Below are 12,766 nucleotides of genomic sequence, written 5' to 3'. Positions count from 1 at the left end.
TCTTTATGCATTCAACTTTAGATACAAAAAACATTAATACTAAAAATGCTTATTTTTAAAATTTAAGAAAAAGAAGTATATGCATATTTGTTTGCTAAATGAGAACCTCAAAGAAAATCTGCTCCAAGTACCAGAGAGGCATTGTATTCTACCGCAAAGGTTAAGTAATAATGCCTGAATGGGCCCGGGCTGTGGTGCAGCAGGTTAAGCTGCCACCTGTGACTCCCGCCTCCCATTTCAGAGTGCTGTTTGAGTCCAATCCAGATTCCTGCTAATGTACCTGGGAAAGCAGCAGAAGATGGGAGACCAGGATGGAGTTCCTGACTCCTGGCTTAGCCCTGGCCCAGATATGGTTGCTGTGGTCGTTTGGAGGACGAATCAGCAAATGAAAGATCTCTGGCTGTCTCTCGCTCTCTGACACTCTGTATTTCAAGTAAATAAGTAGATAAAATCTTTTTTTAAAGAAAATTAATAATACTTGGAAAATCCAGCAGAGCTATAAGTGAGCAAGCGTAAGTCAAGCCTAACTACTCAGAAAGACACTGAATGGGAGTTTAACACTTGGTCATTGCCCATAACAAGAAAAGTTATGTAATCTATTATAAGTAATTATTACATTTAGTCATAAATCTCAAAACTGGTTGAGCAAGTATTATATATTTATATAAATACACTAAAACCACAGTACTATCAGAGAGATCACATCAAATAAAACTATATTTGACTGATTTTATATAAATTATTTTGTTTTATTTAAATGTTGGTGCATTCCTTTGAATACCCAATAAGTGCTTAGTTGCATAACAGGTTCAAAAATATAACAATTATGCCTATTTAGTTTGCTTTTTGCAGTACCCAAACATTAGGATGCCTCTAAGGCTGCTCAGTTCTCTTCCCTACTTTCATTTAAAGACCCAACCTTGTGTAAGCTAAAGTCCTCACCAATTTCCCTCAATAACTAACTTCTCCCATTTCAAGGAAAAATTTTTAAAAGCCCCAGTCAGTAGCCTTTTACATATCAGTTTCATCATCTGACCTCCTTAGCTTTGCCATTTCTTATCTAAAAATCCCTTTTTCTGAAGAATTGACCATCTGACCACCTTTCTCAGCTCATATCCCACACTATTCTGAAGTAATTTTCTGGTTTTCTCATGTTCATTCTGACACCAATTTCTTCTATCCCACCATCATCTCATTGCCAAACCCTTTGCCTAAGAGAATTCATCAGAATACAAGGGAAGTGAACAGGCATTCAGCTTAGCTATTTAAACAATTAAGATGCCCAAGTCTTGTGGCACAATGGGTTAAGTCACCATTTAAGATGCCTATCTTCCATACCAGAGTGCCTGGGATGATGTCTTGCCTCCACTTTTTTTTATTAGATATGATTTTATTTATTGTGTATTATTAAAGTTTCAAAGGCCACAAAGGAATTAATTTCATTTTCAAAATGAAATACCACATTTGACCAGAAAGGGTTAAGGAAGGAAAATATTGTCCCTCAATTTTTTTTTATTATTTAATAAATGTGAATTTACAAAGTGCAACTTTTTTATTGTTGTGGCTTCCCTACCCCCCCCCCCGCAACCTCCCTCTCTCCTGCAGCCCTCCCCTCTCCCACTCCCTCTCCCATCCCGCCCTTCATCGAGTTTCATTTTCAATTACCTTCATATACTGAAGATCAACTTAGTATATACTAAGCAAGGATTTCAACAGGCTGCCCTCACACAACCACACAAGGTATAGGGTATTGTTCGACTACTAGTGTTGTTTTTAAGTTTCATAGTAAAACACATTAAGAACACATTAAGGACAGAGATCCTACGTGGGGAGCCTGTACCCAGTGACTCCTGTTGTTGATTTAACAATTGGCACTCTTATTTATGACGTCAGCAATCACCCGAGGCTCTTGCCATGAGCTGTCTAGGCTATGGAAGCCCCTTGAGTTCACCGACTCTGAACTTGTTTAGTCAAGGCCATAACACAGTGGAGGTTCCTTCCTCCCTTCAGAGAAAGGCACCTCCCTCCTTGATGGCCTGTTCCTTCTGCTGGGGTCTTGTTCATCAGGATCTTTCATTTAGATTGTTTTTGCCACCGTGTCGTGGCTTTCTATTCCTGTGAGACTCTCATGGGCCTTTTAGCCAGATCCGAATGCCCCAAGGGTTGATTCTGATGGCCTCCACTTCTAATTCCAGCTTCCCATTAATGCACACCCTGTGAGACAGCAGATCATGACCCAAGTACTTTGGTCCCTGCCACTCACATGCAAGACTCAGATGGAGTTCCTGTCTCCTGGCTTCAGCCTGGCACAGTCTTGGCTATTGCAGGCATTTAGAGAGTGAACCACTGGATGGAATATATCTCTTCTCTCATCACTCTTTCAAATAAATAAATATATGATAAATAAGCCTAAAATAAAGAAGCCCATGTACCATATCAGAGTACCTGGGTTTGATACTCAGCTCTGGCCCTCACTCTAATGCAGACACTGGCAGATGGGGAGTGATGGTACAAGTGTTTGGGTTCCTGCCACCATGTAGGAGACCTAGACTGAGTTACTGGCTCCCAGATTCATCTCCAGCCCAGTTCTGTCTGTTGTGGGCATCTGGGGAATGAACTAGCAAATAGGACCAATTTCTCTCTACGCCTCTGTCAAACAGATTTTAAAAAGAACACCAGGGAACACCAATGTCCCATTTATGTGGACCACAGATCTTGACTACTGAATCATACTGAAGAACTCTTTTCTCCATTTGAATTAATCTTCCAGCTACTGCTAAAATCATTTATCATTTTTAGCCCTTATATTTCATGTAGGCTCCCCCTATAGTGCTCATTTGGGGTTACATATTGATTCACACTGATTCAATATCTTCTATTAAAATTAACAAGTCAGAACTTCGTTTATGCCAATCAAATCTCCTTTGTTTAGCTTTCCCCCTTCTATACTGTCTATGCACTATTTCTAATACCCTGGAATTTTTCACCTCACTCAAAAGGCCATCGTAAAATTATGCTACTTCAAACAACTCTACCCAAAATTATTAGAATTAAGAATACAAAGAGGAAAGAACTGTCAAAACTAAATGACGAAAACACAAACAGAATTTTTTTTTTTTTTTGACAGGCAGAGTGGACAGTGAGAGACAGAGAGAAAGGTCCTCCTTTTCCATTGGTTCACCCCCCAATAGCCGCCGCGACCGGCGCACCACCTGATCCGAAGCCAGGAGCCAGGTGCTTCTCCTGGTCTCCCATGCGGGTGCAGGACCCAAGGACTTGGGCCATCCTCCACTGCACTCCCGCGCCACAGCAGAGAGCTGGACTGGAAGAGGGGCAACTGGGACAGAATCCGGCACCCTGACCAGGACTAGAACCTGGAGTGCCGGCGCCACAGGCGGAGGATTAGCCTACTGAGCCACGGCACCAGCCCAGAAATTTTTCAACAACTTACAACTTAAAAAAAGAACTTTTTAAGGTTAAAAGTATCCATTTAGTCTTCCACTGGCACATAACAGAGATGAAATTTTATGTTTCCTGTGATATTTAATATTTATCACTTGGCCCACAAGAGTTGTAACTCCATATGGCAATGTAAAAGAAATTTCCAGAATTCCACATGTACTATCAGTGTTTGGCTGGGAAATCATTCAGTAAGAATGCAAAACTTGAATAAATAAAAAGTACATGGATCTATTTAGCTTGATTCCTGAAGCATACCATGGGAAGGGAACTATGTCATGACAACAACACTACAGAATGAAGGTGAGCTTAGCTAGCAACCACCCCATGAATTTCATAAAGTATAAGTCTCAAATTGGCACAAATCACAGCTGAATTATAGTAATTTACATATCTTATCCTGTAATCTTATTGTTCAGAAGTCCTTGGGAACTAAAATATTAAGAAATGCCAGAGGGCAGGCATCATATACAGCAGGTTAGGTTACTGCTTGGGACTCCAACATCCCATATCAGAATGCCTAATTAGAGACATGGCTGCTCTGTGCTTGGGATTCAGCTTCCTGCTAATGTTCCTGGTAGGTAGCAGATGATGGTCCAAATAACCCACAAGGGAGACCAGGATGGAGTTCCTGGATCCGAGGTTCAGCCTGACCTCCCGGCATTTGAGGAGTGAACAGCAGATGGAAGATGTCTCTCTCTCTCTGTATACGTATCTCTGTCTCTTTCACTCTCTCTGACCCTACCTTTCAAATAAATAAATGAATCTTAAAAAAGCAAATGCCAGGGTACTTCAAAAAGTTCATGGCAAATGCATAAGGTTTTCATAAAGTTTTTGAAATACCCTATCACAACCTCACACAGACTGATCTCTCTGACTAAAAGATTCACCCCTAAAGTAGAATGAAAGTATCCCTTTCTTCTTTTGGCTTAAAACACAGAGGTAGTCCTCAGAAAAATATTGACTCCACTGACTTAAAATGAATTCATGAACTCAAGTAGATTTATTTAGGTAATAAGTAATGATATCAAACTTTCTAGACAAGTTTGAAAAATACAAGAGTGAAAGGGCAAGTAACTGCAAGTCTGAGACATGGAATTACTGTAAAATCCTCTGTACAAACACAAGAGCTTGAGACAACAAGGACAGGATTCAGCTACCAATAAACAAAAGCTGGCTCTACAGAACACTCACTCACTGCCAAGGTTGCTCCTGACATAAGAGTAGCATCACCAGTTTTCTAACCCTGAAGTTTCTATAAGCTGCTAAGACAGCTGAACATTTCTAACAATAATAAGAGGATAATAAATCTAATAATATTCTAATAAGAATAAGAGGATAATAAATCTTCTGCATAATAAATCCTCAATCTACATCAAATAATTTTTCAATTTATATTTTGAAATTTATAATCTATAATATATAATCATATAATATATAATTTATAATCATATATATTTATAATTTAAGTATTTCAAATTATTATTTCAAATAATTTTTTAAACTAAATCTAGAGTAATTGATTTCGTGTAATTGGTTCGTGTCCTGGCTGCTCCTCTTCCGATCCAGCTCTCTGCTAATGCCTTGGTAACACAGCGGAAGACAGCCCAAGTGCTTGGACCCCTGAACCCACGTGGGAGACCCAGAAGAAGCTCCTGGCTTCACATGGGCCCAGCTCTGGATGTTGCAGCCATTTGGGGACTAAACCAGCAGATACAAGACTCTTTCCTTCTCCCTCTCTGTAACTCTGCATCCCATGTAAATAAATAAATCTTTTAAAAAAAAGTTATACTATTATAGTTTTAATGATCTGTGATTATTTTAAAATTTAAAAAAAAAAAAAAAACACCACTTGAGACTCCCAAATCCCATGTCAAAATGCCAAGTCTGAGTCCCAAAGACTGGGTTCAAGTCAGCTTCCTGATAACGTAGCCCCTGGAGGCAGTAGTGATGACTCAAGTAATTGTGTCTCTGCCACTCACTTGGGACAGCCAGATGACGTTTCAGGCTCCTGACCTTGGCCTAGCCTGACCTGGAAACTAACTCACTCTCCCCACTTCTCAGTTACTGCCTTTCAGATAAATAAATAAATCTTAAAAAAAAAAAAAAGCCAATGGATGAACTAAAACATAACCCATAACCTACTTAAACCAACACTACTTACTGAGAAAATGCTGACAGAATAAATATGGTATGTGTTCAAAGAACTGAGTGGATTGCATAAACAGAGCACAGTTTATTCTACCAAATACCACCAGATAGATTTTATCTAACCCCTATGAAAACAACCAACTGAAAAGTGGAAAATAATGCAGTCATTTAAGTGGGAATTCTGATTGAATTGATAGCAATGCATCAACAGTTTCTATAGTATAGGAGGCAAACAATGAACGAAAATATCGGCACTACTGTTGGAAACAAATCAATGAATGGTAGAACAGCAAACATGCTGAATCAGAGAACCGTTCTGAAGTTGAGAGGTCACTTTAAAATAACAGAAAATGTATATTTACCTTATTCTATCTTAAACATTTTGTGTATGTACCTTAAAGACAAAACAAAAAAGTTACCAAAACTTAATGACTCTCTAGCAAATAACATATAAGATCTATTTCCTGCAAACAACTTCAGGGAACATCATCCCCTTACCACTTAACATCACCTTCCCTATACAAAGTCCATGAAAATTTCTTAAGAACAGCTACAGAAAGCCTTGCTACAGAAGACTGGTATCTTTGGTTCTGTTCAATAAAGAAGGAGCCACTTTTTAACTTTAGCAGCGAAGAAGCATAGCTATATCAAAAATTCAAACCTTATAATCCATTTATTCATCTAATGCTACATTCCTAGTTTTATTTTCTAGGGTACCAGTTTTGTTCTTCTATTTTTTGAAATCAACACTTCTTGTAGGTGTTCTTTTATAAGCTGCCTTGGAACTTTTGTGTAACGAAATAGAGTACCAAAAAAATAAGACAGAAATAGCACATTTCCCTACCTTTTTCTCTGGTGCTTATAAATCTGAAATAGGTATATTTAGATTCTAAGTAACTGCAGCCATCAGCATTTCCAATGAGTACACTTTGTTATTCAGAACTCATACAAAAAGTACACACTCATACTTCACGCTTAACACATCCTTATATTAAGAATTCAATTCTGGCCGGCGCTGTGGCTTGACAGGCTAATCCTCCGCCTTGCGGCGCCGGCACACTGGGTTCTAGTCCCGGTCGGGGAGCCAGGTTCTATCCCGGTTGCCCCTCTTCCAGGCCAGCTCTCTGCTATGGCCCGGGAAGGCAGTGGAGGATGGCCCAAGTCCTTGGGCCCTGCACCCCATGGGAGACCAGGAGAAGCACCTGGCTCCTGCCATCGGATCAGCACGATGCGCCGGCCGCAGCGGCCATTGGAGGGTGAACCAACAGCAAAAGGAAGACCTTTCTCTCTGTCTCTCTCTCTCTCACTATCCACTCTGCCTGTCAAAAAAAAAAAAAAAAAAATTCAATTCTGCGGGCCAGCATTTAGGGTAGATTAAGCCTGTGCCTGCAGTGCTGGCATCCCATATGGAACTGGTTCAAGTCACGTCTACTTCACTTTCAACCCACCTCCCTGCTAATGTGCCTGGGAAAGTTGTAGAGGACATCCCAAGTGATTGGGTCCCTGAACCCACTTGGGAGATCTGGAAGGAGCTGCTGGTTCCTGTTTTTTACCTGGCCCAGCCTCAGCCATGGCAGCCATTTGGGGAGTGAGCCAGTGGATATAAGATCAATCGATCTCTCCCTCCCACCCTCCCTTCCTCTCTCTCTCTACCACTGTCTTTCAAATAAATCTTATAAAAAAATTAATTCTGGGGGCCAACACTGCAGTACGGTGGAATAAACCACTGCCTACAATCCAATATGGGCTCCAATTAAAGTCCTGGCTGCTCCACTTCTGATCCAGCTCCCTGCTAATACATCTGGGAAAGACAGCAGAAGACGGTCCAAGTGCCTGGGACACTGCAGAAGCTCCAGGCTCCTGTCATTGGCCTGGAGCCTCACCTAGCTGTTGTGGCCATTTGGGGAGTGAACCAGCACAGTGAATGGAAGCGCTCTCTCTCTCTCTCTCTCTCTAACTCATCTTTCAAATTAAATAAATAAATATAATCTTTTTTTTTTTTTTTGGACAGGTAGAGTTATAAACAGAGAGACAGACAGAGAGAAAGTTCTTCCTTCCTTTGGTTCACCCCCAAATGGCCACCATGGCTGGTGCTGCACCGATCCAAAGCCAGGAGCCAGGTGCTTCCTCCTGGTCTCCCATGCAGGTGCAGGGCACAAGCACTTGGGCCATCCTCCACTGCCTTCCCAGGCCACAGCAGAGAGCTGGACTGGAAGAGGAGCAACCAGGACTAGAACTCGGCGCCCATATGGGATGCCAGCGCCGCAGGCGGAGTTAAGATTAACCAAATGAGCCACGGCGCCGGCCCCTAAATAAATAAAATCTTTAAAAAAATCAATTCTAAAACTACAAACCCATTTCTGAGACCAACTTATACAACTGACTCTTTGTATAATTAAACTGAAAATTTTACATAAAAGCTTCCAGGATTTTAAAGTGTAAATACCACTGAGTCAAAGTTTCAAGGAAAAAAATTTATTTTTAAGAAAACAAAAAGGAGGAGCCGGTAAACTGGCATAGTAGGTTAAGCCTCTGCCAGGGGCAGCAGCATCCCATATGGGCACCAGTTCAAGTTCCGGTAGCTCCACTTCCCACCCACCTCCCAGCTAATGGCCTGGCAGCGCAGTGGAAGATGACCCAAATGCTTGGGCCCCTACATCCATGTGGGAGACCCAGAATAAGCTCCTGGCTTCAGATCAGGCCAGCTCCGGCCTTTGCAGCCATTTGGGGAGTGAACCAGTTGATGGGGGACCTCTCTCTGTCTTTCCCTCTCTGTAACACTGCCTCTCAAATAAATGGATATTAAAAAAAAAAAAAAAGCAACAGCAGCAGAAATAAAGAGCAAAAAAGACAAGGGATAAAAGTATCAAAGTTTTAAAGAAAAACAAAACTTCTGCTTTTATATAAAGAAAAAATTTCCTGCCACATGCAAAGTTATCATTTTTTCTTCTACATTTTAAGACCAAGAATGTTCCAAAATCTTCAAGGGTCTCGTATTTCAAGTGTTACTCAGCACACTTCAACTCATCCAGCCTTCTGTTTCCCCTGTGGCCACAATGAAGGGACACCCTGACTCCTCCTCCTGAGCTGGTCACATGAAGTACATGACCTTCCATAGGGTGATGCAATAGAGCAATTCTCACACGGAGGTATTCCTGAGGCAAAGACCTAACATCTCCCTCCCTCACCTGGACATCTTCACATTGAGACCACCATCAGGTGGGTGAAGCCAGATCTTCCAGATTCCTTAAACGATACTTTCGATAAGTCACTTCAAGTGCACAAACTCACTAGAAGAAATCATATGCAGATGAGGTAAATCACAAGTACACGTATCTTGTTACTCAATTAGCTTGGCATCTAACTGGACCAATGATCTAACTGGTCAGAATTGAGCACTTTTTTATTCAAACACACACACACTTGCTATCAGCACAATTCAAAGCTACCCAAATACCCAGCTAGCTGCCATACAGGAGTCTCTGCTAATAAAAATGTCCTAACTACTCCTCTTTTTAACTATTTTTTTTTCTTTTTATTTGAAAGGCAGAAAGAGATCTTCCATCCATGGGTTCACTCCCCACACACCCACAACAGCCAGGTATGGGCCAGGTGAAAACCAAGAGCCAGGAACTCTATTAGAGGTCTTCCACGTGGCAGGAGCCCAACTCCCTCATCTGTTGAGCCATCATCTGCTGCCTCCCAGAACGTGCATTAGTAGAAAGAACAGACGCAACACTCAAACCCAGGCAAGTCAGATATGGGAAGTCTGCATCCCAAGAGGTGTCTTAATCTGTTGCGTCACACATCTACCCCTTAATTGCCCTTCTTTTCCAATTTTTCAATAAATAACTACATCTCACCCACTAAACTCCACGACAGGACCAGATTACTAACCAAATCCAGATTATGGTTCTCCCATAATTCATCAGGTGTAATTCAAAATAAAAGTAACCCCAAACAAAATGAAGTACAAGAGTCACAATGAGGTATTATCCCATGAATATTATTTCACTTATTTAAAAATTAAAAATTAAATTACATAATTCTCTTAGTAATGTTCCAATAAATGCCTAGACTGCCCATTAAGCACTGTTCCCAGGGACTGAGAAACAGGTTTTTGTTCCAAGGAGTAATATGAGTTTAACTTCAGGTTATAAATTTATACATAATCAAAATTTCATTCTTGGGGCCAGCGCTGTGGCGCAGTAGGTTAATCCTCCGCCTGCGGTGCCAGCATCCCATATGGGAACCAGTTCTAGTCCGGCTGCTCCACTTCTAATCCAGCTCTCTGCTGTGGCCTGGGAAAGCAGTAGAAGATGGCCCAAGTGCATTGGCCCCTGAACCCACATGGGAGACCAGGAAGAAGCACCTGGCTCCTGGCTTCAGATTGGCGCAGCTCCGGCCATTGTGGCCATTTGAGGAGTGAACCAACAGACGGAAAACCTTTCTCTCTGTTTCTCCCTCTCACTGTAACTCTAGTTCTCAAATAAATAAAATCTTTTTAAAAAAAATTTCATACTTGAATTTAGACTTCAGTCAGGCATTTATGTATTCACTTATTCATTCATTTGAATGGCACAATCAGAGAGAGAAAGAGTTCCTTCATCCTCTGGTTCACATCTCAAATGGCCACGACTGTCAGGTTTCAGTCAAGTAAAGGCCAGGAGTCAGGAATTCCATCTTGGTCTCTCATATGGACAGCAGAGGCCCAAGTGCCTGCACTATATTCCTCTGCCCTCCCAGGCACATTAGCAGGAAGTTGGATCGGAAGCAGAGCAGCTAGGAATATAACCAGCACTTCAATATGGGATGCCAATATCCCAATCAGTGGCTTATCCCTCTGTTCCATAATGTTGGCCTCAGCCAGGCGCATTTTTTTTCCAGTCTAGCTTACTCATTTTATTTAATTTTTTCCCAGAAACCTTTTATTTAAGGAATACAAATTTCATGCATTTTATCAATACAACTTTAGGAACATAGTAATTCTTTCCATGGTACCCACCCTCCCACCCTTCTTCCTCCTCACTCTCCTATTGCCATGATTTTTTACAAAGATCTATTTTCAATTAATTTTATACACATATGATTAACTCTATACTAAGTAAAGAGTTCAACAAAAAGTATGAACAAAAAACTAACTCAACAGTTGAGAAAGAGCTGTTAATAGTCATTGCAATTCAAAGTGTCAATTTCACTTCTAAAGATTACCTTTTAGGTGCTCTAATAGTTACCACAGATCAGAGAGAACATATGGTATTTGTGCTTTTAGGATTGGCTTATTTCACTTATTTCACTAAGTATGTTTTTCAGTTTTACATATGTTCTAGAGATTCTTGACTTGTTGATTTCCAGCTTCATTGCATTGTGGTCAGAGAAGATGTACAGTGTGATTTCAATTTTTTTGAACTTGCTGAGAATTGCTTTATGGCCTAGTATGTGGTCTATCCTAGAGAGATTTCCATGCACTGGTGTGAATAAAGTGTATTCTGCATCTGTAGAATGAAAAGTTCTTGGGCCGGCGCCGTGGCTCAACAAGCTAATCCCCTCCGCCTAGCGGCACCAGCACACCGGATTCTAGTCCTGGTTGGGGCGCCGGATTCTGTCCCAGTTGCCCCTCTTCCAGGCCAGCCCTCTGCTATGGCCCGGGAGTGCAGTGGAGGATGGCCCAAGTGCTTGGGCCCTGCACCCCATGGGAGACCAGGAGAAGCACCTGGCTCCTGCCTTTGGATCAGCACGGCGCGCCAGCCGCAGCGCACCAGCCGCGGCGGCCATTGGAGGGTGAACCAACGGCAAAAGAAGACCTTTGTCTCTGTCCACTCTGCCTGTCAAAAAAAAAAAAAAAAGTTCTGTAGATATCTTTTAAGTCCATTTGGTCTAAAATGTCAATTAGCTCTGTTGTGTACTTGCTGGTTATCTGTCTGGTTGATTTGTCCATTGCTGAAAGTGGAGTATTGAAGTCCCCCATTACTATTGTATTGGAGTCTATGTCTCCCTTTAGACCAATTAACATTTCTATTAAATAGCCAGGTGATCTGTAATTATACATATACATTTAGAATAGTCATATTCTCCTGTTGAATTGATCCCTTGATCATTACATAGTGCCCTTCTTTGTCTCTTTTACTAGTTGTGTTAAAGTCTATTTTGTCTGATATTAGGATGGCTACACCAGTTGTTTTTTGGTTTCTGTTGGCATGGAATATCTTTTTCCATCCTTTCATTTTCAGTCTGTGTGCATCTTTATTGATGAAATGTGCTGCTGGTAGGCAGCAAATAGATGGGTTTTGTTTTTTAATCTGTATCTCTTAACTGGAGAGTTGAGGCCATTTACATTCAAGGTGACTATTATTTTTCCATAAATTTCCCTACTGCTTACTTTAGATTTCCTTTGTATTTTAATGGGAGATTTTCTACCTTCAACTTCTTTCATAGTCATAACCATGTTTCTGTGTGTAGCATATCCTTAAGCATCTTTTGGAAGGCTTGATGGGTGGTGACAAAGTATTCCAATTTCTGTTTGTTATGGAAGGTCTTTATTTCACCTTCATTCATAAATGAGAGCTTTGCAGGGTATGGTATTCTGGGTTGAGAGGTTTTTTTTTCTTCAAAGATTTATGTTATTTATTTGAAAGACAGAGTTACATAGAGATGTCTTCTATCTGCTGGTTCACTCCTCAAGTGGTCACAACAGCAGGAGCTGAGCTGATCCGAAGTCAGGAGCCAGGAGCTTCTTCTGGATCTCCCACTTCAGGGCAGGGGCTCAAGGAGTTGGGTCATCCTCTGCTGCTTTCACAGGCACATTAGCAGGGAGCTGGATTGGAAGTGGAGCAGCCAGGACTCAAACTGGCGCCCATATGGGATGGCAGCGCTGCAGGCCAGGGCTTTAACCCACTGCTCCAAAGCACCGCTCCTGATAATTTTCTTCTAAGACTTGGAATATACCTCCTAGCCTGCAGAGTTTCTGATCAGAAGTACACTGTAAGTCTAACTGGAGATCCTCTAAAAGTAATCTGGCATTTCTCTCGTCCATATTTTAGAATCTTTTGTTTATTATGGAGTTTGACTACAATGTGTCATGGTGAAGATCTTTTCTGATCATGTCTATTAGGAGTTCTATGTGCTTCCTGTACTTGCACGTCCCTTTCTTTCTCCA

At 41.3% G+C, this 12,766-nt stretch overlaps 1 protein-coding gene across 6 annotated transcripts in view; it reads right to left on the bottom strand.

Annotated features, from left to right (window-relative positions):
- SLC41A2 (solute carrier family 41 member 2) overlaps positions 1–12,766 on the bottom strand; it is a 149,747-nt gene that overhangs the window by 118,811 nt on the left and 18,170 nt on the right. The window contains exon 1 of one of the 6 annotated variants that reach the window (XM_062202991.1): positions 8,799–8,816. The exons of the other annotated variants lie outside the window; for them this stretch is intronic. The gene's annotated coding sequence lies outside the window, so the exon portion shown is untranslated. Of the gene's footprint in view, positions 1–8,798; positions 8,817–12,766 lie in introns of those variants that run through there. 6 annotated transcript variants of the gene reach the window in all.

This window comes from Lepus europaeus, chromosome 10 (assembly GCF_033115175.1).
Source record: "Lepus europaeus isolate LE1 chromosome 10, mLepTim1.pri, whole genome shotgun sequence".
NCBI classification, from domain to species: domain Eukaryota; kingdom Metazoa; phylum Chordata; class Mammalia; order Lagomorpha; family Leporidae; genus Lepus; species Lepus europaeus.
Note: the sequence above shows the minus strand (reverse complement) of the source record. Positions and strands in the feature narration are given on the sequence as shown.